We start from the raw sequence: 24,734 nt of genomic DNA on the forward strand, positions 1-24,734 counted from the left end.
TATCGGACATCCCTAGCTTTTCGATGATATAATGTTATAAAACGTTTTATCTACCGGCATATCCTTTCATTAAAAACGTTTCATTTTACTTGTTAATCAATGACTATGGCAAACAGGAATGTTTTCATATCCACTTTCTCATGCCCACCAAATCATTATTAAATTTAAACAAAATGAATTTAACCAGCCTCAAACCCCCTTTTTTGTATTCTCTATAATTAGAGTGGTTATGCTACTGGAGATGTTGCCCCCTCTAATCAGTTGTTGCGACCTTTGGAGAGGGGTCACAAGATGACATGGTTTTATTTTATTACGTTAAAAAAAACAAAAAAAACAGCAGCATTGGGAATTCCTATGTTCTATTTTTGCAACACATGTGCACAGGCAGCACATACGACACGATACAACGATACAACTCGCCGTGGCCCACTTTCATGACGCTGTCTTTTCCTCTTCAGAAAAAAATGAGGTCTCGTCTCAGCGTCAACATAGCCAAGGCACCGGGAAGGTGGAAGCTTTTATTGTGACTACGGAATGTGTGCGTCTTTTACGCCGTAGATTGGTTTTACATAATGAGAGGAAGCTGCAAAAGGCTTACAGTGCAGGAGGAGGATGTCCGTGTAAAGACAGAGGAGGAGAGGCCAGGATGCTGACATTGGGCTTTTCTGCATGTGGCAAAATATACATATGTATATACATATTTATATATATATATATATAAGGTGCATTGCTACAAAAGGCTGTGTTCTCGTCGAGTGTGTGCGTCAGGCCCTAATGCGTACACAGCTTGTCAGAGTTTGGCGCAGTGGCGTGACAGAACGGCGAACCCGAGACTGTTTTGCTGTGACAATGAAGCCCCAGTGGTCACAAAAGGGAGGGGGGGGGTCTGACGGAGAAATCGGTGATGGGGAAAATGGATGGAAGAAGGAAAGGAGGGGAGGGGGGGTCACTAATGGCCCGAAGACACAGCTGGCTGCAGACACCAAAGGACAGACAGACAGAAAGTGAAGATGATAAAAATAGAGGGGAAAGAGGGTGCAAGGGAGGCGTCTAGTCATTGCCGGGGTTATTTTCTTGTCATGCTTTTCTTTTTTTCTTTATGCCACACACACACACACACGGAAACGGGCTTTGCATGTCAATGAATTATCCATGCAACAACGGCGTCTCCTCATATTAATGAACATAAAAGTGGGGACAAAGTGGAAGCTAACACTTAATTGATACACTCCTACTATAATATACCTTGGTCTCCATACGTCATAATTAGTGGGCTCAGTAGTTCTTTGCTTTTTCTTTTTTAGTATGGCTGCAAAATAACCCACCACAAAGAAGAGTTGCAGCAGAAAGTTTGATAAGGAAGGTGAGCAACATCTGCAGTCATTCAATCAAGGTAAAAGTCAAGTAAAGGGTTTCTTTTTCAATTTAATTCATCAATGACGTGTATTTCGCATTGTTTTCTGCATGTATCATTCTTTTATTTGACGTATTTTGGTTGTCTGGAACAGATTAATTAGCTTTTCACTTGTGGCAATGACCCTAGGATGCAGACATCAGGAACCAATTACAGGTCAAATGTGTATTTTAATAATAATGTGAGCCAGTATTGACAGGCTACCACTCAGTCAAATAATGTAATGGCCAAGAAGAAGGCACCTGAACTAAATATCAGCAACAGGTGTGAGTGATGAAGGAAAAAAGCGAAGCAGACAGACACAGACCAGGCGAAACAGGAAGAGCTACCACAATAAGATGCAAACAACAGGAACTAAGGGATAAAAAGGTCACACAGGCACACATACAGGGTGTGATATTTGGAATGCCTTAATGACAATAACCACTGTATAGAATTTTATATACATGCATTTTATATTATTATTTTTATATACAGTATTTATTTATTGAATTTGAACTAAATTATTTTCATTTTTAATAATTGATAATATTTTATGTGATTATTATTTTATATGTAGTACTTATTTATTGAATTTGAACTAAATTATTTTATTTTATATTAATTGATAATATTTTATAAGATTAGAATTTTTTTTGTAAATTATTTTCAGTTTTTTTTTGTGCAAGTTTTGGTTTATTTTTCTTATTTTTTGGTGTAATTCTATTTACTATTATTATTCATGAAAAGACTTGATGTCTCTCAATTGTTATTATTTATATTTATAGACTCAGATTAAAAGCATAAACATTGGCCTTAACAGCCGTGGCTGAAGGTAACCTCCTGATGTAGTTTTCGTTAACTCCACACAATGGCAGACGGCAAGCTTTATCTACATTTGAATGTACTTTAAAATGTTGGATATGCTATTCAGCTGTTAAATATATTTGAGTATATTTTTTCTTTTTATTATTAATTGATTCAATTCCTACCGCTTATCCTCACGAGGGCCACGAGGGTGCTGGAGCCTATCCCAGATGTCTTCGGGCAAGATCTTATTATTATGATTTTTAAAAAATATTCTTTTCATGTGACATCATACTAACAACAGTTATTTTGGATAATTTTTTGTTGTTATTGTTGTTATTATAGACTCACAAATACAAATCCTGAGAAACGAGTATATTCCCTACATTACCCATAAGCACCCTCTTCATCATTAGCGCCTCAGCTGTTAACCTTGACGATGACATCATGCATGCTGAATATATTAACAGGGGTGGGAGAAGGTATGTGTGTGTTGTGTGTGTTGTGTGTGACTCAATGCATGAGGATGTGAGCGTTTGAATGAGACAGGAATTCGCCATCATGTGTCATCCTCGATGCCAGCCAGAGGGGCGGTGAGAGGGGAAGAGCGATAAAAAAAGAACAGAGCCGCTAATGAAGTGTAAAAAAAGAGGAGGAGGAGGATGGGGGGGGGTGGTGGTGGAAAAGGGGGAGATAAACAGATGCAGCACGAAGAAGGGGATGAGGGGGGAAATGGAGGCAGGATTTTAGTCAGGGAGGAGAGGCGGTACGGGGTGGATGTTGACAGAGCGGTGGATGATGGAGAGTGGGAGAGAAGAGGAAGTGAGTGCTAAAAAGAGGAGGAGGGAAAAAGGCATGTGGGAAGAGAAGGATGTTTAGAGGAAGAGATGATGGGAGGAAGAAGCAGAATTCTACTTGTCATCTTATTTCCGACTCATATCTTATTTCGTACTTTATCCCTAAAGAGTAATGTTGCTTTTAGGCCATTTTTTTGGGTTAAAAAAAGATGATGTAAAAGATAAAAAATGGCGCTAAACGGCCACGAGGGTATGATGTCATCATGATGCAGCAGCTCAGGCTCAGTTTAGCTTAAAAAGAACAACAACATGGGCCATGTATTGAAAATAGAAGAACAAGAAGTCATACATTTTGGTGAAAAATCATGAGAATAAAGTCGTAAATTTTCCAGAATATAGTCATAATATAACCTGTCATAGCGCATATCTCCTCAGGAAGGAAGAAAACTTTCCTATAGCTTGAGGTAAGCTTTTATTTATAACGTGGCACCAAACATAGCAGTTGAGCATTTAGCATTTAGATTAGCATGTCTAGCTAGCCCTTCTCACGTCTGCCTTCCTGGCCCCGCCCCCCAAAGGCCCCATTTTTTGAGACATAGCTGTCTCAGACAATGCCTGTCAAATAAAGTTAGACGTTTTTCTCTGAAATGTACAAATGTATTCACTAAATTTGTTTTCTATGTGGAATTTAATACTCGACCGACCATAATATATGTTATAATATAAAATGCAGTGAATGTTTATGTACCATCCAGATGTCATGTTAAACAATACACAATATCAACAGCCTTGCCCTTTAAATATATATCCGATGCACTTACTACGTTTGTGTGCAAGTGTATTGTGTACTTTGTGTGTCTACACTGTAAGTGTGTGTGTGTTGGAGATGGTGGGTGTCAAGGCACATAAATAAACATGGCCACACAGAGATAGCCCTGGGTTTGTTGACTGCTCTGATGTTTAAATGTGTGCTATGGCTCCACTCAGCAGCAGCTTGTGACTCACGCTCTTATACAAGCTAACATGCTAACGCTAGGTCAACACCACTGTTTAATACGGAGGAAGAAAATGCTTAGGTCGCTGTGAATTGTTGCCAAGCGTGGTAAATTCCACTAGATGCTGCAGAAAAGTAGCTCGAGGTGTGCAGGTCAAAAGTACAGAAAAGAAACATGGCCGACACTGTCACAAGTTTGTCTAAAACCTAAAGCCTTCTCTACATGTCTTTTCTCTATAATCTAGCTATTATCCAGGTGTGCAACATCTCATAGAGATCTCATTACAGATCTCTCGGGCCTTACAAAACCTCGCCTCCCGTATCCCTCCATCCATCTTCACCTCCATCTCGCTTGTCTCGTTCATCTCCCTCATTCTTAGCCCGTCTGTTTAGTATGCATTGCGGTGTCGCCCATGGCTGCAGGTGATGCCGTAGATGCATATGTACGAGGTAGTCGTCATGGATTAGCGAGCGTAGGATGGCGGAGTGTGTGCGCGTGCATCTAAATCCAAGATTGTGTTAAGGAGTCGGCGAATCTGAGCTGCACGTGTGCACACAGGAACAAACACTGCCGCAAATGTAAACAGTAAGCACATGTGCAAACACAGCAAGAAGCATCGTGTTGCATTGAAAATGTCCTTTTGCTGCCTTTCCTCTTGTCTCTTCTTGTCCAACTACTTCATTAAAGACATACTGTACTGTGGTAGGCACATCCAGGTAAATCCAAGCTAGATATTGTAAATACTTTAGTTATATCAACTAGACCAGGGGTGTCCAAACGGTTTCCATCGAAGGCCACATATTGAAAAATGAAAGAGTCACTTTGGTATTTTGTAATATGCTAAGAAGTTACTGTATATACGTATACTGTATATATTTTAAGAAAAAAATGCACTTTAACTTTGTGGTACAGGTGAACAAGCATATTATTACCATGAACTAGTATTTCCCTAAACAATTCAACATTCTTCTTAAATAATCTTAATTTGTTACCACTTTAAAAAGGGGAAATATTTCCTCTTTTCTGACCTATAAATGTAGTTAAAATGTTCTATTCTCGTGTTAAACTATGCCAAAGTTTCAGATAATGACGTTTTGGCATTTGGAAGTGAGCCCTGAAAAAAGTTTTGGATGGTTCAAAACACTCTGTTTCAGAAGGCGTGGTAAAACTGTTCTTCTGTGATGTCACAAAGGGGCGGCCTTCCTTATATGGGCGTGTCTGTAAGCCAGATCAGCTCTCTGCTTCTGTGTTTACATTGCTAGTGATGGATTGCAAAATGTGTTTTTTTGGGAAAGACATATTTGTTTACAATTCCTATGGGCGCCACCATCAGGCAGAAGTGGTTGGAGTTCCTGATTCCCTACTAGCAAAAGAAATGCATTTTATTCTGTCAACTGAATTTCACATAAAACTGTTCCTTTGTGATGTCACAGAGGGGCGGCCTTCCTTATATGGACGTGGCTGTAAGCCAGATCAGCTCTCTGCTTCTGTGTTTACATTGCAAGTTATGGATCGCAAAATGTGTTTCTTTGGGAAAGACATATTTGTTTACAATTCCTAAGGGAGCCACCATTAGGCAGAAGTGGTCGGAGTTCCTGATTCCCGACTAGCAAAAGAAATGCATTTCAATCTGTCAACGGAATTTCACATAAAACTGTTCCTTTGTGATGTCACAGAGGGGCGGCCTTCCTTATATGGACGTGGCTGTAAGCCAGATCAGCTCTCTGCTTCTGTGTTTACATTGCTAGTTATGGATTGCAAAATGTGTTTCTTTGAGAAAGATACATTTGTTTCCAATTCCTAAGGGCGCCACCATCAGGCAGAAGTGGTTGGAGTTGCTGATTCCCGACTAGCAAAAGAAATGCATTTTAATCTGTCAACGGAATTTCACACTGGATTGTTTTGTGAACATGGTCCACTATGCAGCTGGACTAGCCGACATACTCATAGACACCTTTCCAACGTTAAATGGTCATGTGGAAGAGTCAGAAAAGCAAGTAGTAAGTAGCAATTTATCAGTGATAGATAGAGGGCGTTCATTGTACAGTAAAGTGGATGACGTCAGAGCAGGTAAGTGATATGATCTCTGAGTGAAGCTTTTACTTAGTTAAAAAAAACACCATTTCACACACTTTTCTGTTTAGAAATAAAGGCCTCCTCTCAAATAGATGCCTCAAATGAACTCCTTGTATTCCCTGCAGTTGAGTAAACCGGCAACTGTCAGAGGTGCTCATTAATGTTTTGCCCATCAATGCTAACAACAGAGATAACCGATGATATCCAAATTCAATGTGAAGTTCCCTCAGGTGACCATGTGACGCGAGCGTGTGTTCTCATCCTGGCTTGCAAGGGAGCTTGGTCATCAGAATGAGTGAGGTCATTAGCATCCCCCCCACTACCCCCCGCCCCCCAAGCCACCCCCTCCTGTTTTCCAGGCATGAGAACAGTAGCAATTAGCCGCGTCTCTGACTATACCGTCTGCATGAGCGCGCTCCTTCGGAGCTCCAGATCCCGAGCCAACATGGCGTCTCTGCATGTGACGTCTTTGCCACCGTTTGTTTGGATTTTTCCTTTTCGCACTGTGAAGGCTTTGGTTATTCAGCAGCGCTCGGCAAATGGTGTGGGGGCTCACGTTGAGCCATGTTTGTTTATAGTCAAATTTGATTTGCTTTGACATTAAAAACAGCAATGCCGATGCAGAAAATGGCAGTGATCCACCACCTCCAGCAGATGGTGCTGTGGTGAAAAAATCCTTTTCCTATAATTATTTTAAATGTAATACTTTGGAGCATTTTGGGCGTTTTTTTGTCTGTCTGTCGTATTTCCTTGTCCTTTCTGTGCAGTGTGAGACTGACAAGCAACAAAAAGATTTTGAATTACATTTGTGGCGCCCCCTATGGGTTGTGGTCAAAATGCTTCAGAAAACATTTTTGCACACATGTAATACAGATATCCTGAAAGTTTTACACTCACAAGACAAATTGTCAATGACTTAGCAACAAATTGTTGACATTTTGATCGACGGTGGCCGTGTATTTCAACCAACCTTGCTCAAATTCCGCACAAATGTGCTTGTCAGTTACCTAATGGTGTGTTGGTTGAGTTGTGGGAGAAATTTCAGGTCATTCACACTTTTGGGTTCAAACGTTGGGATTTAACAACACCACTATGGGGTGTATTTGTCAGGAAACTAATAGCATCGGCACAAAGGAACTATGTGTTTTGATACGTTTTCATCCTTTTGAGTGCAGTGGTTCATTAGAGGGGTTAGCTTATGTCAGTGGTTGTCAATGATTCGTCATGGCCCCCGAGGCTACAGAAATGTTTACACACTCCCTTGGTACAAAATATTATTGACAAACGGATACTATTAAGCATACAAGCACATTCAGGAGTCAAATTATATGTTCAGTACAATAAATGTGTACATGTTGGCAGGTGGCCTGCACGGCGAACCAGCAGGCCTCACAGCTGGGAGACCTGATTTTAGTTCCACCCTCGGCCATCTCTGTTTGGAATTTGCATGTTCTCCCTGTTCATGTGTGGGTTTTCTCTGGTTTCCTCCCACATTCCAAAAACATGCTAGGTTAATTGGTGACTCCAAGTTATCCATAGGTATGAAAGTGAGTGTGAATGGTTGTTTGTCTATATGTGCCCTGTGATTGGCTGGCGACCAGTCCAAGGTGTACACCGCCTCTTGCCTGAGGACAACTGGGATAGGCTCCAGCACCCCCGCGACCCTCGTGAGGATAAGTGGTAGAAAATACGAACACTAACACTGAAAGTACTCCACGGCAACCCACTATATGACAAGCAAATTGTATGATTTCTGGTATGTAGTCCACTTTTCAAATAAAATAGGTCTATTAAGATGCAAAACTGTGCCTTTTGACCTTGTCTGGCATCCACATACCAGAGCTCAAATGTTACCAACCCACCCTCTGCACCAGCACACCGTCCTATTGTTTGGGCCCGTCAGTTAGCCAGCGTGCCCACGGGTACCACACGTTGGCATCTGGCCTGCGCCCACTTTGAGATCACACAAGGGAGAGCGGCATCCATTCACTTCACTGCCTGCCGCCGTTGCTATGGAAGCTAATTCACAGGCGGAAGGCTTACTTTGCGTCCTTTGCACGGAGGCAGTCAAGCAAAACACGTTTATACGCGGGCATACACACACACACACACACACATATATGTGCACGCAACCTAGCAACAGCAGCGCTGAATATGGGATGCTGCTAATGTGCGCGGCAGGGAGTCAAGAGGAAACACAGCGTTTGCGACGGCCTACAAAATTACCTTCATTACCAACCAAAGTTCAATCTTCAACCTGACCCGCCTGAATGATTCACGCTCATCATGCAAGCAATTAACACCAGTGGACTAATTTTTGGACGCCAAGGTAACTATTTGGACCTTTTCCAGAAGCTAAAATGTAAGAGTCAAGGGCACACAGAAAAGTATGCCGTCATAGGTCGTCAATGCACTTCACCTGTTTTTCTTGTATGGGATGTTACAGCACATGTACCCTACATTCTTTCCTTTGTGGTTCTCCTGCTTGACATTTTTTTCTGATCTGCTAATGTTCCCTCAGTGTTACATAACTTCAGCAGCTGTCTGAAGACACAGGCGATGGAGGGTAGGATGGCAGAACACTTTTTTTTTAAAGTGCTGATGTTGCTGCATAGAATGACTGAGAACAGAAAAGTGGAGTGAAGATGCTCATTTAAAAAGAAGAAAATAAGCAACGCAGGCTTTGCTACACGTCTTAAAATAGTTTTTGTGTTTTTGAAAATTCATTCATTCATTTTCTACTGCTTATACTCACGAGGGTCGCAAGGGGTGCTGGAGCCTATCCCAGCTGTCTCCGGGTGAGAGGCGGGGTACACCCTGGACTGGTCGCCAGCCAATCACAGGGCACATATAGACAAACAACCATTCACACTCACATTCATACCTATGGACAATTTGGAGTCACCAATTAACCTAGCATGTTTTTGGAATGTGGGAGGAAACCGGAGTACCCGGAGAACACCCACGCATGCACGGGGAGAACATGCAAACTCCACACAGAGATGGCCGAGGCTGGAATTGAACCTGGGTCTCTTAGCCGTGCAGCCCGTATTTTAGAAAATGAATGCAAAATGTATTTTTAAAATGTAACAGAAATGTAATAGAAATATGTGCCAGAGCGGGGGTAGAGGGGGACTTAAAAAAATACGGGTAAAGGAATCTGCTTTTATCTTTGGTGCTGGAGCCTATCCCAGCTGTCTTCGGGCGAGAGGCGGGGTACACCCTGGACTGGTCGCCAGCCAATCACAGGGCACATATAGACAAACCATTCACACTCACATTCATACCTATGGACAATTTGGAGTCGCTAATTAGCTTAGCATGTTTTTGGAATGTGGGAGGAAACCAGAGTCCACTGAAAAAAACCCTGGGGAGAACATGCAAACTCCACACAGAGATGGCTCAGGGTGGAATTGAACTCGGGTCTCTTGCGCGCTAACCACTCGTCCAACGGCTAGCCCTCTACCTGACTTGTTTGCTCCAATTTTGAGAGAAGAGACGATGAAACGGTTTCTCCAGCTCCATGAGTGCCCATCACAAAAAAAAGAAGGCTTCGCTACACATCTTAAAATAAAGCCTGCCACTGTCTGTCGATCAGCTACAGTCATGGGAGCTGTATCATTTTGTTTGTTGTCAGGCTAACTTAGCATGATGTTGCTGTTAAAATGTGACTGAAATGTTTGCTATGGGGCGGCACGGCGGTGAAGTGGTTAGCGCGCAGACCTCACAGCTAGGAGACCAGGGTTCGATTCCACCCTCGGCCATCTCTGTGTGGAGTTTGCATGTTCTCCCCATGGATGGGTTTTCTCCGGGTACTCCGGTTTCCTCCCACATTCCAAAAACATGCTAGGTTAATTGGCGACTCCAAATTGTCCATAGGTATGAATGTGAGTGTGAATGGTTGTTTGTCTATATGTGCCCTGTGATTGGCTGGCGACCAGTCCAGGGTGTACCCCGCCTCTCGCCCGAAGACAGCTGGGATAGGCTCCAGCACCCCCGTGACCCTTGTGAGGAAAAGCGGTAGAAAATGAATGAATGAATGTTTGCTATGCTAGTTTTGCTAACATTTGTTTCCTCATGTCCCCCAGCTGTTGTATGTGATATATGGCATGTATTATGTGCGACAACTGCAGTGTTAAAGTAGATAAAGTACACACACAGCTTATTAGCATTAAAGCTACAGACACACATAGAACGGTTTAAATTCCAGCGTTCCAAAGTAATCGTCAATCAGCTAACTTAACATTCGCATCAACAACAATTTCTTCCATCTGCAACCAACTTCCCCGACTGTCCTGCGTTAAAAGTACTGCATCATTTACTGCACTATGTTTGGCAGGGCCTCCGGTTATGTTTTAAAAATTAATCGTAAGTCGTTATGGTCTGACAAAGACGCCATAGTTCAAAACACTCTCTCTTTGCTAGACATGAAGTCTGTTCACTGTTTTTCCTCATTAAGGTAGATTTCTCAGCATTGTCTTGTTCATTAATCCCTAATGAGGCACATTTGATCAAAAACTCTTCATTAAGCAGAGAGATGGCCGTAAACACCCCAGGATGCCTGTTGTCTGTCTATTAGCGACGCCATTACACAAGCTTGTACAATTCCCGGCATGCTTTGCAAAAGAAGGATGTGGACTTGATTCACTTGATCAACCCCCCTGCCCCCCACCCGCCTCCTCCGTCAAATGAGGCCTACCTGGAAAGGCAACGCCATCCCAGCAGAGACCTTAATTTTGCCTTGGCCACTTTGCAGCATCCTCCCATCCAGCACTAAGCACCCACTTCCAATCAAACAAGCAGCACGCTGGAAGCAGCATACAGATGAGCCTCTCCTCCTCCCTTCCTCACTTTCTGTCAACGCTTCCCTCCATCCTACACATCCATCTCCTCCCCTCCTCATTTCCTCCCCCGCCAGGCGTCTCTGATGCGCCTCACTCTGATGAAGGGCTGATACAGCCGCCCCATAGACGAACACATAACAAGCGGCGCGGCCTTGCTAGTCCAATTAAAGACGCACACCTAGAAGTCCTGCATCAAGGGAATGACAAGTCACTGGAAAGTCAGTCAGCGGGCTAATATTTCACCATACAGACAAAATTATTGGGACACACCTCTTAATCAATGAATGGGTTCTCAAGATTTCCTGTATAAATCTATGCTTCCAACAGTTTAAAGACCAAGTGACGTCTTCAAAGAGCAGCTCGGATGAGTTTGAGAGCCCTGATCTCAACCCCTTCCAGGATACGGTGACAAAATTAGCACACCCCATGAGATAATGACGTTTGTGGGTATATCGACATCAATATGATCAATGATTTATGAAAACGCGCTTGATGAGTAAGTCCAGCCCACGTTTTGCTTCATGGAACCATTCATTCATTTTCTACCGCTTATCCATTGCGAGGGGTGCCGGAGCCGATCCCAGCTGTCTTCAGGCGAGAGGCGGGGTACACCCTGTACTGGTCGTCAGCCAATCACAGGGCACATATAGACAAACAACCATTCACACTCACATTCATACCTATGGACACTTTGGAGTCACCAATTAACCTAGCATGTTTTTGGAATGTGGGAGGAAACCCATGCATGCACGGGAAGAACATGCAAACTGCACACAGAGATGGCTGAGGGTGGGATTGAACTCGGGGCTCCTAGCTGTGGCGCCTCGTTTGCCGTGCAGCCATTTTTCAACCAGTCCTGCTGAAATTTTATACACATGCACCTGTCAGTCCAAATCCAAGTTTAAGGGGTTTAATAACAGTGCCACCATGTGGTGAATTTGTCAGAAAAATAATAGCACTGGCTGTGCTATTTTAATTTTAATTTTAATTTTAATTTTAATTTTAATTTTAATTTTAATTTTAATTTTAATTTTAATTTTAATTTTAATTTTAATTTTAATTTTAATTTTAATTTTAATTTTAATTTTAATTTTAATTTTAATTTTAATTTTTACAGTCCTGATGCATGTTTTGCGATATTTTCACCCATCCATGTCCAGTAATTGAGCAATAGATAGTTATCTTAACACAAACAAATACATACATGACACATGATGTTGAACCATGCTATTTTTTGGAAGACTCGTCGCTCCCCTCTAAATGCTCAGATGTGTTCCAAACTTGATAAGTTTAAGGAGCTGAAAAGGGTACCCCAAAGTCATGGCCATTTTTACCTCAAAACACGCACATTTGGTGAGGTTTCAGGTATGTTAAAGTCTCAAAAATTTAATCCATAAGTATTTTAACATCTTTTGCAATGAACGTGAAGAGAGAATGTGATATTGGGTCACTCTTAGGTCATGTGACCTTTGACCTCACAAATCTTCCACATGAACAGACACATTTTTGCACCATATACAAAATAAAATGATCCCGTCATTCAGTTTGAATGGCATGCACTGTCCACATTCATTAGAGACTATGTCGGGACTACGTGTAATACCGCGGTTCCACTCATTCAGCTTGTGTCCACGATTCTTCCTTTTAATGAGAGACCAACATTCTCCCGGCGTCCTTCTCTGCCTGCTCGCCTAATAACCCCAAACCGTAAATAACCACAATCCTCAGGGGCAATTAGGTGGGCACTTGGGGGCTCATCGCGTGGTCCTTTTAAACGCACGCTGATGCAGTCATGCACAAATGGGGATGGCGGTAGGCTCTTAATTGAGAGATTTGGGGCTAATCGCAAAGCGTGGAGACAAAAGATGGATGACGGGGAGGTGATTTGGCATCTTGGTAATTATTTAGCTCATCTCCTTTTCTTGTCAGAAAGGTGAGGGAAGTTAACCTAAGGGAGGCACAGCCAGCAAATACCAATTTCAGGTGCCCTTTACCGATCATTACACGGACATTGAGGGAAAAACCTGCCTAATGAGTATTCCCTTATAGGGGCCTAGTTTTTGGTTCTTATGACGTAAGAGGTCCCCGTGACCACACAGACAATTGCATACCACTGATGAAAAAATGGCCAAAAGCACACAAATACAATAGGAATAGCGCCTGCATTTATATTATGGAAATTCCCTGATAGATGGATTGTGTATGGTCCCCCCACACCACATGAAGTAAATCCCATGGGCAAATCCCTCCCTCCGGGTGGTTTCATTTGAAATAATCTAAGAGGGCTGGGGCAACTCAATATTCTTCACTTTTAGTTTCCTTAAACGCGGTAAAACTAATCCAATGAAGGTGAAGAAATTATGAGCAGTAGCCTACAGTAGTTTTCCAGCGTTTTGGGGTGGCTGATGGCAGGAATGTACCATAAATTCCGGTGTATAAGTGCTTTAAAAAAAAAAACTTTAACCCTGCAGCAGTGTGGCTAATACAGTATGTGGCTAAATTATAATCTTCAGACATTTCCTTTACTTTAGGACAACTACTTTTCTGGAGGTTCCAATGACGATCTATCAGTGCACTCAAAATGAGCTTGTCAATGCATTGGAGATTGCAGGAAGCCATTATTTATAAAAGTATAGCAACATAATAGTCTGACTCACGGTGTCATCTTACAAAGAACATTTTACCAACACTAGTAAAACAATTCCGGGCATGCTTAGCCAAAGAAGGATGTGGATTTGACACTCATTTCATCACACAGCAACTTAACACTCCAAAGGTATAACTTAAAAGTATATAAATATGTTCCAGTATGAGTATAGCAACATAATAGTCTGACTCACGGTGTCATCTTACAAAGAACATTTTACTAACACTCGTAAAACAATTCCCGGCATGCTTAGCCAAAGAAGGATGTGGATTTGACACTCATTTCATCACACAGCAACTTAACACTCCAAAGGTATAACTTAGAAGTATATAAATATGTTCCAGTATGAGTATAGCAACATAATAGTCTGACTCACGGTGTCATCTTACAAAGAACATTTTACTAACACTAGTAAAACAATTCCCGGCATGCTTTGCAAAAGAAGGATGCCGATTTGACACTCAGTTCATCACACAGCAACTTAACACTCCAAAGGTATAACTTAGAAATATACAAATATGTTCCAGTATGAGTTTCGCAACATAATAGTCTGACTCACGGTGTCATCTTACAAAGAACAGTTTACTAACACGAGTAAAACAATTCCCAACATGCTTTGCAAAAGAAGGATGTGAATTTGGCACTAATTTCATCACACAGCAACTTAACACACCAAGGTATAACTTAAAAATATACAAATATGTTCTAGTATAAGTATAGCAACATAATAGTCTGACTCACGGTGTAATCTTATAAAGAACATTTTACTAACACTAGTAAAATAATTCCTGGCATGCTTTGCAAAAAAAGGATGTAGATTTACACTAATTTCATCACACAGCAACTTAACACCCCAAAGGTACAAGTCAGAAATATAAAAATATGTTCCAGTGTGAGTTTAAATGAAAAAACAAGTTTTCAAGTTTTTCCCATTACGCATTGCATCTGAGCCACACACATCAGGGCGCTGCAATGACGTCAGCCTCCCTCTGGGCTCTGGAATCCTCTGGCCTCCTCTGGTGGACAGATTGCAGCAACATACATCATTATCTGTAGAGCTTGTCTGCCAATTAAATAGTTTTCTCAAATGAAATGCATTGTGAGAAAACTTTAAAATGGTGTCCCCCCAATTGAAACTCATATTGGTACATGTTAATATATTTCTGGTGAATAAATGGAAAAACCCGCCTCACTTCGCAGATACTATAAGGAATATCTTTCACGTTCATATTATGGGGAGCTCCTGATTTATGGCTCCCACACCACAAAAAGTTTCCCATCACATACTAATCTGAATACCAATATGTATATGTACACACTGACAAAAATACTAATGGGTCAATACTGCAAACTTTACCAGAATTGGGACAACATTCGTAATATGGGGATTCCCTAATTTATGGACAAAAGACCTTCCTATGGCATGACTGAGCAAAAACCCTTGTCTCCATTGAGTAGTGAATACCAACACTCACACACACACTTACAAAAACACTTGCTAATGAGCCAATGATCATAACCTTACAGCAGTGGTGTCACAAGTGTGCGTCCCTCTGCTTGTTTTTAAATGGCCTGCATCATATTAGAGACATAAAATTAATAATTAGTAAAATTAATTTAATTAAAAAACAGTAAAAATTGGAAAAATAGAGAGCAACATGTGGACCGCAGTGGAAGAATTTTGGACATCCCTGCTTTACAAGATACTGTAAACCATCAGAATAGCTAATATGGGGATTCCCTGATTTATGGCCCTCACACTGCAGGAGGTCCCTATGACGTGTAAACGGACTTTGTCTCCATAGAGTCATGAGAACAAGTCTTCACACACACACAAACGCACTTAAACCTACTTTCTTTGGCCTTGCAACTTCCATAATAATCAGCTTCCTTTCATTGTGTTGCATCATGCACTTTGAGTTAGAGGGAGGAAACGCTAAAGTTGGTGTGTGTGTGTGTGTGTGTGTGTGCAACACAGTTGTTGAGTCAGCACATTTAACTATCTAACATCGCAGCTTCTCCAGCAGAAATGTAATTTATATTATAAAGATAAGTGTCAAAGCAATTTATTATTGCTTAAAAGATGCCCATATATATCCTGCATCTCCCATTCATATATTCTGCTCCCCTCAGCGTCTCCATCATGCTCCCATTCTTAGCCTTTTCACATCGTCACTATACCTTTAAAGGCGCACACGCATACTGACACCTTTCTGCAGCCGCTGTCATTACCGCTTAAACACAAACACACTACATGGACGCACATAGGCGTGCACGCTGCTGCTTGGTCCATTTCTATCACACACACACACGCACACACACACTCCTCCCTCTTTGGCTGTCCTCAGGGGTGAGCGAGCATCAGTTTAAGTCAGCGGTGACACTGCAGTCTTCCTTGTATGGCGCCACACAAACATACTCCATGATGCCGATGCCATGCAAAGATACTACATATAAAAGGGTTGACCACACTGGAAAAGATCAGCAATTCCATGCGATACCAAGTGAGTATGTATGTGTGTGTGTGTGTGTATGTGTGTGTGTGTGCACCCTTATGCAATAGGTAGAGTAAACAGTGTGCTATGACCCATCTCTGCTCTGATAGGGTTCTATTTTAGCACCCATCCTGAGGGTCAGACAAGCCAAAAAGTTGCAAGTCCTGCATGTGACAAGCATCGATATATAAGATACTGTGTGTGTGTATATGTAAGGTGGTCAACGTGTATAAGAAGACCCTTTGAAAGTCCTCTCATACTTCCACCTGTGTGGTCCAGTGTAGTGGAGGTAAACAAGACAAGACAAATGGAATAAGAAGAAGAAGAAGAAGAAGCATGTTTACCTGTGCTAATGGTGAGCCGTGCCCCTGCTTGTGTCCTTCCCTCCCAGTCCTCCTGTGGTAGGTGGTGAGGCTGTGATGAGCTGAGCTGAGCCGAGCGTCAAGCGGCGGAGGCTCTATCGCGTCAACCCTGCGAATGCTGGAAATGGCACCAGTGTTCCCTGACAGCAGCAGCCTGCCTGCCTCCCTCTCTCTCTCTCTCTCTCTCTCCCTCTCTCTCTCTACACTTCTCTCTCTCCTGCTCTCTAGCTCGCCCCCCACCTCTGCATGTCTCCTGCCATGTTGAGTGCATGCAGGACGAGGGGTGGGGTGGGGGGTGCGTGATGGGGACTCAGGGGGATAAGAAAGCAATTAGAAGACAGCTCCGCTTCCTTCCAGTCGGGAATGTATAATGGAATTAGCTTTGGGGGGGGCAGAGGGAGGGGTGGGGGGTGTTGATGGGTGGGTAGAGTTTGGGGGTAATGGGGTGGGGGGGGTGTAGGTGTTGTCGAGGAGGAGGTGGCAGATGGTTTTGGGGGGGTGCGTCACTGTGCTTCTTCCTGCAGCTTGTATGCATGCTTGGCAGCATTTCGGACGATCTCCCTGCACTAATGTGTGTGTGGGGGGGGGGGCAAGAAAAGGGGTGCTGATGATTGGGTGTGTACGACACACACATACAGAGCGAGAGACGACGGGAGGGAGGAACTCCCGCACGTACAGTAGACCCCCTAACAACCTGCAAATGGGGATGGCAGTAAGGTGGGGTGCCCACCATGGACACAATCAACATTTTTGTTTTGGTTTGGGTGCCACTGGGTCCCTTTAGCATTGGGGTGTCATTTTCATTGATGGCCACATGGGCAACATATTTTGGGGTGGCATGCTTCATGCTGCAAAGCTTGACGGACTTTCAGTTAGTCTCCTTGCACTAATGCATGTGCGGGGCTGGGGGTCCCACTTGGGGGAGAGGGGTGTTATTATGAGATTGCGCATGGAGAGAGAGTGAGAAATGAGGGAGGAGCTGTGGGGCCACCTCCGCACACCTACACCCGTAATCTTCAAAAAGGGGTCCCAGATGAGGGGTGGTGGTCATTTTGGGCACCAAATTTCTGGGCAGCTCTCAACTTCAAAATAATAATATATATTTTTTTATTATTAAAACACCCCACATACTATGTGCCCTTATGCTGAGGTGAGACTGGGGGTAAGGTGGGGTACCCAACCATGGGGCATTTGCATGTCAATACACAAATATACATGCAATATGTCATGTTCATTCATTCATTTTCTACCGCTTGTCCTCACGAGGGGGTGCTGGAGCCTATCCCAGCTGTCTTCAGGTGAGAGGCGGGAGTCGCCAATTAACCTAGCATGTTTTCGAAATGTGGGAGGAAAACGGAGTACCCGAGGAGAACATGCAAACTCCACACAGAGATGGCCGAGGATGGAATTGAACTCAGGTCTCCTAGCTGTGAGGCCTGTGTGCTAACCACTCATCCGCTGTGCAGCCTGCTTAGACAAGTTTTCATTCATTCATTTTCTACCGCTTTTTCTCACGAGGGTTGTGGGGTATGCTGGAGCCTATCCCAGCTGGGTGAGAGGCAGGGTACATTCTGGACTGGTCATCAGCCAATCACAGGGCACATATAGACAAACAACCATTCACACAATTTGGAGTCGCCAATTAACCTAGCATGTTTTTGGAATGTGGGAGGAAACCGGAGGGTGGAATTGAACTCGGGGCTCCTAATTGTGAGGCCTGAGTGCTAACCACTCATCCGCCATGCAGCCCCAATATGTAATGTTTTGGGAAAATAATACCTACTTGACTTGGGTACCATTGGGTGCCTCCTGGGCCAGATGAGGTGGCACCACCAGTACCAAATTTTGGGGTGGCGGTGAACTTTAAAACCCAGCTTTATAAAGTCAATGGCTAACTATTGGTCAGAGACATGGACTCCTTTCATTTTAGGTAACTCTCCCTTGGGTTCTATACAGTGGAGTACTGTCCTGCAGAAGAATCATGGTGTTCTTGAAGTAGACGTTTTGCTTGAAGCAGGTTTAGGAGAAGATACGGAGTCCCCTCTAGCTCCCCTTTAATAATAGCAGTTTATACCAGTACACCACCTCCACCATCAGGTAGTATGTTGTCATCACTGTAGGATAATAATGTATTCTCGGTAACTTCACTTTTCACTCTTCTGAAGTCTTTGCCAGTTCATTTGTGTCATTTCCTGTGATCATGTGCCAATATCAAGAGTGCTGCATTTCTCTGAAAGACATTTCCCCGTCAGTTAAACGTCTTTTCTGGCTTTCTTGCTGAGGAACAGAAGCTGTGCAGACCTTCCCATAGGCTGTTGATCTCCTGAACCACACCCTCTCTCGTTACACACGTCAGCAGATACAATCCAATCCTGCAAGCATTCAGGTTTATACATAAAAAAATGATGATATGCTCTAATAATAGTGCATACAGTATGTATCTACTGTATATGAAATATATTTTGATGGAGAGCAGACTTTGCCTGAGGGAGAGACGTCACTGATTGTGCTGTGAATGAAAGGAAAGAAGAAGGATTGATTGTACTTTCATTCAACTTGCTTCTTCTTGACTGATGCATGATGACGTGATCTTTCCTTGCTCAGGCATCTACAATTACGGGGATGGATTCATTTTTTTTACGTTATATTGAAGTACTGTAGATCACATGTTTACACTTGCACAGTTCAACATGTCTCTGCAATTACTGGCAGTTATCATCCATCGATTTTCTATGCCACTTATCCTGACTAGGGTCGCGGGGGTAGCCTATGCGAGCTGACTTTGGGTATTAGGCGGGGTACACCCTGGACTGGTCGCCAGCCAATCACAGGGCACATATAGACAAACAACCATTCACACTCACATTCATACCTATGGACAATTTGGAGTCGCCAATTAACCTAGCATGTTTTTGGGATGTGGGAGGAAACCGGAGTACCAGGAGAAAACCCACGCATACACGGGGAGAACATGCAAACTCCACACAGAGATGGCCGAATTGAACTATGGTCTCCTAGCTGTGAGGCCTGCGTGCTAACCACTCATTCGCCATGCAGCGTCTGGAGGTAGCAGAGATGAGGATGCTGAGATTCTCATTGGGAGTGACCAGGATGGATAGGATCAGGAAGTAGTACATCAGAGGGACATTACATGTTAGAACCCTTGGAGATAAAGTCATACCTATGGATAATTAGGAGTCGCCAGTTATCCTAGCATGTTTTTGGAATGTGGGAGGAAACCGGAGTACCCGGAGAAAACCCACGCATGCACGAGGAGAACATGCAAACTCCCACACAGAGATGGCCGAGAGTGGAATTGAACCCCAGTCTCCTAGCTGTGAGGCCTGCGCACTAGCCGCTCATCCGCCGTGAAGCACAGGGCACATATAGTCAAACAACCATTCACACTCACATTCATACCTATGGACAATTTGGAGTTGCTAATTAACCTAGCATGTTTTTGGAATGTGGGAGGAAACCCACACATGCATGGGGAGAACATTGAATCGAACCTATACGTCTTCCCGATCTCCTGACTGTGTGGCCAACCTGCGAACCACTCGTCCACTGTGCAGCCCATTACAGTCATTGCCTCATTGCACAAATGCCAAAAATGGTCCCATCTCGGAATGGTAAAGAATCCTTTTAAAAAAATTCCAGCATCAGCCCCAAAATGTAAACAGTTCTTCCATATCCCATTTCCGACAATTCCTGAAAATGTAATCCAAATCCATTTTCAAGTTATTTATTTTTACATACAAACAGATATCAAAAACATAACCTCTTTATTATATCAACATTGTCAGCAGTCTTCCTCTTCCACATACCTAGTAAACAACATGATTGGACCATATCATATTGTATGAATTCCATGCTCAATCTGTGCCATAATCTTACTCCACACACGGATACACTAATGATGGCAATAATAATAATTATCAGGCTGCGCATGCGTGCCTACGAGGACAGATGCATGGACGCGGCCTGGCAGCCAAGTGGCCGACACATGCGCACTCAAGGGCGATTGATTTTGGCATTTAATTTCCCCTCCCCGGCGCTCTTGACGAGACACCCCGGTCTGACCTTGAAGACAGACACCAGAGGTCGCACGTCTCAAGCAAGCATCACCTGGAATACAACCCCCATTCCTCCTCCTCCTTATAATAAACGACCGCTTTCCATCTGCCTTCTAATTATAGACAAAATGCGGTTCCTCCTAATTTTAGCCGCGGCCTGCGAAATAGTGCGCTTTGAATAATTCATGAGCTCAGACACGGAGCCTGTTCCCGCTTGCTCCTGCTTATTGCCACCATGTTGCACAGGCCCGCGAAGGAAGAAAGACGGGAAGCAATAAGAGGAACTAAAGTGCATATGATAATACAATGTCTTGACTGCATGAGAATGATCATCCTGAGATGAGATGATGTGTATGTTGGACAGCTTGGAGATAAGATGCGTGACGTGACCGTGCCGTGCCTGAATTATTTCGCTCAGCAATCCTCACCGGGACGCATTTGTTTTGATCAGCACGGATCTGAGGCAGCTTGCAGCACTGACATCAATGGAGGCGGACATGAGGTTAAAACCGACTGGCTGTGAGGAAGCGTTTGAAAGCTCCTCTTATCTCCGCCTGCCTCTCTCCGGCGAGCCAAAAGGCCTCTACTTACGTTAGCTTGTTTTAACAATTGACTGCAATACACAACAACATTTATTTGCTACTTTTTAATGACTAAAATCATTTTTAACAGGGCCTGGCTCAGGAAATACAAATGGAAACTGAGCGTTATTATAGTTTGAAAAACATTAACAACCACAAACTGTACTTAATAAAGTGTCCAGCTGGGGTAGGGGTGTCCATGTGTGCCCCCACACATTCTAAAAATCTATTTTAATAAGAAATCTAAAAAAAACAAAAAAACCAAGAATAAATTCAAAAATTATGAGAAAAAAAGCAGTAATCTAACAGGAAAAAGTCCTATTTTTTACAAGAATAATACTGTAATATTACATCATTTTAGTAGCATAAATTAGAAATATTAAAGAAAAAATACCTTAAGTTTGAAAAGATCATGATATTGTGAAAAACAAACAAAAGTTGTAATTTTTGAAAAAATGGGTTGCAGAAGAAGTTATAATGTTATGAGTATAAAGTCAAAATATTATGGAAATAAAGTCCTGAATATTAAGATGAAAGCCGATGTGGATGGAAAAAAAACCTAGCAAAAATGTAAAAAAGGCTGTAATTTTAAAGGGGACCTATTATGCTTTTTCTATTTTTCTCACCTATAAATGTAGTTAGAATGTTGTATTCTCTTGTTAAACGATGCCAAAGTTTCAGATAATGAGGTTTATGTATTTGAAAGTGAGCCCTGAAAGAAGTTTGGGATGGCTCAAAGCGCTCCGTTACAAAAGGCGTGGTAAAACTGCCCCTTTGTGATGTCACAGAGTGGCGGACTTCCTTGTATGAAAACTCCCTGCCCTCCCCCAAGCGCTGCTCTGCTGTTTACTTGCTAGCAATGCCTCATAATGCTAAAATACTAAAGCTACTTATCATTGAGAAACATCTTGAGGTAACCTCTTTTCTTGAGAAACTTCGAACTGTCCAGTCTCTACTTCCGGGTCAGATTCGGGATCCAACACATATGGCTGGATGTTAAAAGTGGATATTTAAAAAGGATAAATCACTGTTTATTATCAACTCCTATAAAGTTCGCAAGGACAAACCGGAACTCTTTCCACAGTGGAGTGGGCGTGCCTGGAGGCGGGAAGCACGAAATCCAAAGCAATACAGCTGAATAGGTGCAGATTCTGGAAGAACTAAAAGGCTTTCTGTGCTGGCTATTGTATGTAGCTGCTCTATAGGAGTCCACAACTCAATACAAAGGCCCGAAAGGTCAAAATATTAAGAGACAAAAGGGGCAGTTTTACGAGAATAAACTTTATTATTATGTGGAAAATTATTATTTTTGTTGCATAGAATTTAAATATTCAAGAAAAGTTTGAATATAATGAGAAACAACTAAACAAAACAAATAAAGTTTACATGTTTGGAAAGAAAGTTATAATACTACGGCAAGAAAGTCATAATACTAAGAAAAAATCTAATTACATTTTTTTGTTTATTCCGTGATATTGTGACGGCAGTGTGCTGAAAATGAAGTGCTACAATCACTAAGTCGTGTTTTTTTCTCCATACAATCAATTAATTAGAAGGTAGCTTATATGGCTAATTGGCGTGTTTAGTATTCAGTGCACGTATGCTGACTGAAATGTGTTGGCGTCCTTCAAGTTCACCCAAGGGGTAGCGTGGGGGGTGGGTGGGGTGGTAGTGTCAGGGTCAGGGGTGTGGATTCCTCCACACACACATGTTGGATCAATGGGAGGTAAGTGTGGGAGGGGTAGAAGCGTGCGTGGAGCTCTGTTGCCATAGAGACGAGGGGGACTGTGATGCTAGGCGCTGTTACCAGGCAGGAGAGGCTCTCTGTGAAATGAGGGGCTCTGACATGAAGGGTAAACAACATCAAGGCCCACTATAGGAAGAAATCTTGTGGGACATAATCAGTGGAATTACACAACAACACAACAACTCAAGACAATAATTAGTATCACTGAGATGACATGACAGGAAACAGATGTGCAACTGACTTTTTGTAACCTGCTAAGAGTGAACACTGGCACAAACATGGCGCATGAGTCAGTAGTAGAAACACAACAGGGTTGTGACACCCTTCATTTAAAACAGAAACACAACGCCATCTAGTGAGTATTTGTTGTAACACCACCTTGGCGCTCACATTTTTCATATAGCGGTATGATCTACTTCCGCCCTCTGCTGGTAAGACATGATATCACATGCCTTTTCAGCACCTTGGACAGCAATACTCTAAGACGTTGGGGCGTTTTCATCAATTTAAATATTAAAATAAATATAAAATTGAATTAAATGTAACATTCCTATTTGTTTTCAAGAATTTAAATCTAAACTATTAATCAATTACAAACAAAAAATAATTATTGTTTTAAAAATAATTATTGTTTTAAAATATATTTCAAAACAACATAAAACACACTATGAATACAAAATGTTAAATCATAACAAACCTAAAACAACACATTATTTGTATTGCGGTATATTATGGAATATGTCCCTTTTGGGACTAATAAAGACATATCTTATATATACAGTGGTGTGAAGTGTTTTCCCCTTCCTGATTTCTTTTTTATTTTGCATGTTTGTCACACTTAAATGTTTCAGATCATCAAACAATTTTAAATATTAGTCAATGACAACAAAACAAAACACTTCTTATTATTAAGGGAGAAAAATCCAAACCTACTGTACATGGTCTTATGTGAAAAAGAGATTTGAGACTCCAGCAAACCACAGTGAGAGCCAAGACCCCACAACATCATTCAAAGAACTGCAGACTTCACTTGCCTCAGTCAAGGAAGTGAGTATATATATAAATACATATAGACACACACACACACACACACACACACACACACACACACACACACACACACACACACAGACACTAGGGTCAGAAAACTAGAAAAATCATGTTGAATTATTCATTGAATATTAAATATTTCTGAAAAATCAGAGTTCATTCTGGGGTTTCCAAGAAAAAAATGTTTTGACTCACGGGCCGCATTGCTTTAATAAAATTTATGGAAGGCTAGACTATATATTTTACATGTAACAGTCCACCCGGAAGTTTTATATCGTAAAAGTGTGTGTGTTGTGTCCCTTTTTTCCAGGAGCACTTTGTAAACAGCAGACCACATCAAATAACAAAAGTGATAAAAAAGCTACGTAAACCATCAAAAGGTTGGCTCAAGCCATGATGCCAGGTTATATGTTAAGTTTAAATTAAATACTTTGGCTGTGATTGGCTGGCGACCAGACCAGATGGGATAGGCTCCAGCAACCCCCGCGACCCTCGTGAGGATAAGCGCTAGAAAATGAATGAATGAATGAATAACTACTTTGGAAAGAACTGACGGGCTGTATGGCCCCTGAGCCATAGTTTGTTCACCCCTGATGTAGACTAAGCTTTTTGTGCTACGTCAAAGCTAGGTACACTGACACAATCTAATAGGATCCAGTCTAAAAACAATAATGTCGCTAAAAAAGGTGACCAAACATCCTTCCATCCATCCATCGACTTTCGATGCCACTAACTCAGGTGACCCAACATCATTGTGCATCAAATTTGCTGTGCTTGAAGTTGATGTCAAATGTGTCAGTGTGGTCGTCATACACTCACTTACCTGTTTGTCCCTCAAAAACAAGAAGAAACAAACACACCCTC

At 42.3% G+C, this 24,734-nt stretch overlaps 1 protein-coding gene across 1 annotated transcript in view; it reads right to left on the bottom strand.

Annotated features, from left to right (window-relative positions):
- The window catches only part of rai1 (retinoic acid induced 1), a 66,007-nt gene extending 49,479 nt beyond the window's left edge, over positions 1–16,528 (bottom strand). Inside the window, exon 1 of the mRNA XM_058048985.2 lies at positions 16,399–16,528. The gene's annotated coding sequence lies outside the window, so the exon portion shown is untranslated. The remainder of the gene's footprint in view (positions 1–16,398) is intronic.
- Positions 16,529–24,734: the final 8,206 nt, after the last annotated feature.

Source organism: Doryrhamphus excisus, linkage group LG16 (assembly GCF_037039965.1).
Source record: "Doryrhamphus excisus strain RoL-2023G ecotype Guam linkage group LG16, RoL_Dexc_Guam_v1.1, whole genome shotgun sequence".
Taxonomy (NCBI): Eukaryota; Metazoa; Chordata; class Actinopteri; order Syngnathiformes; family Syngnathidae; genus Doryrhamphus; species Doryrhamphus excisus.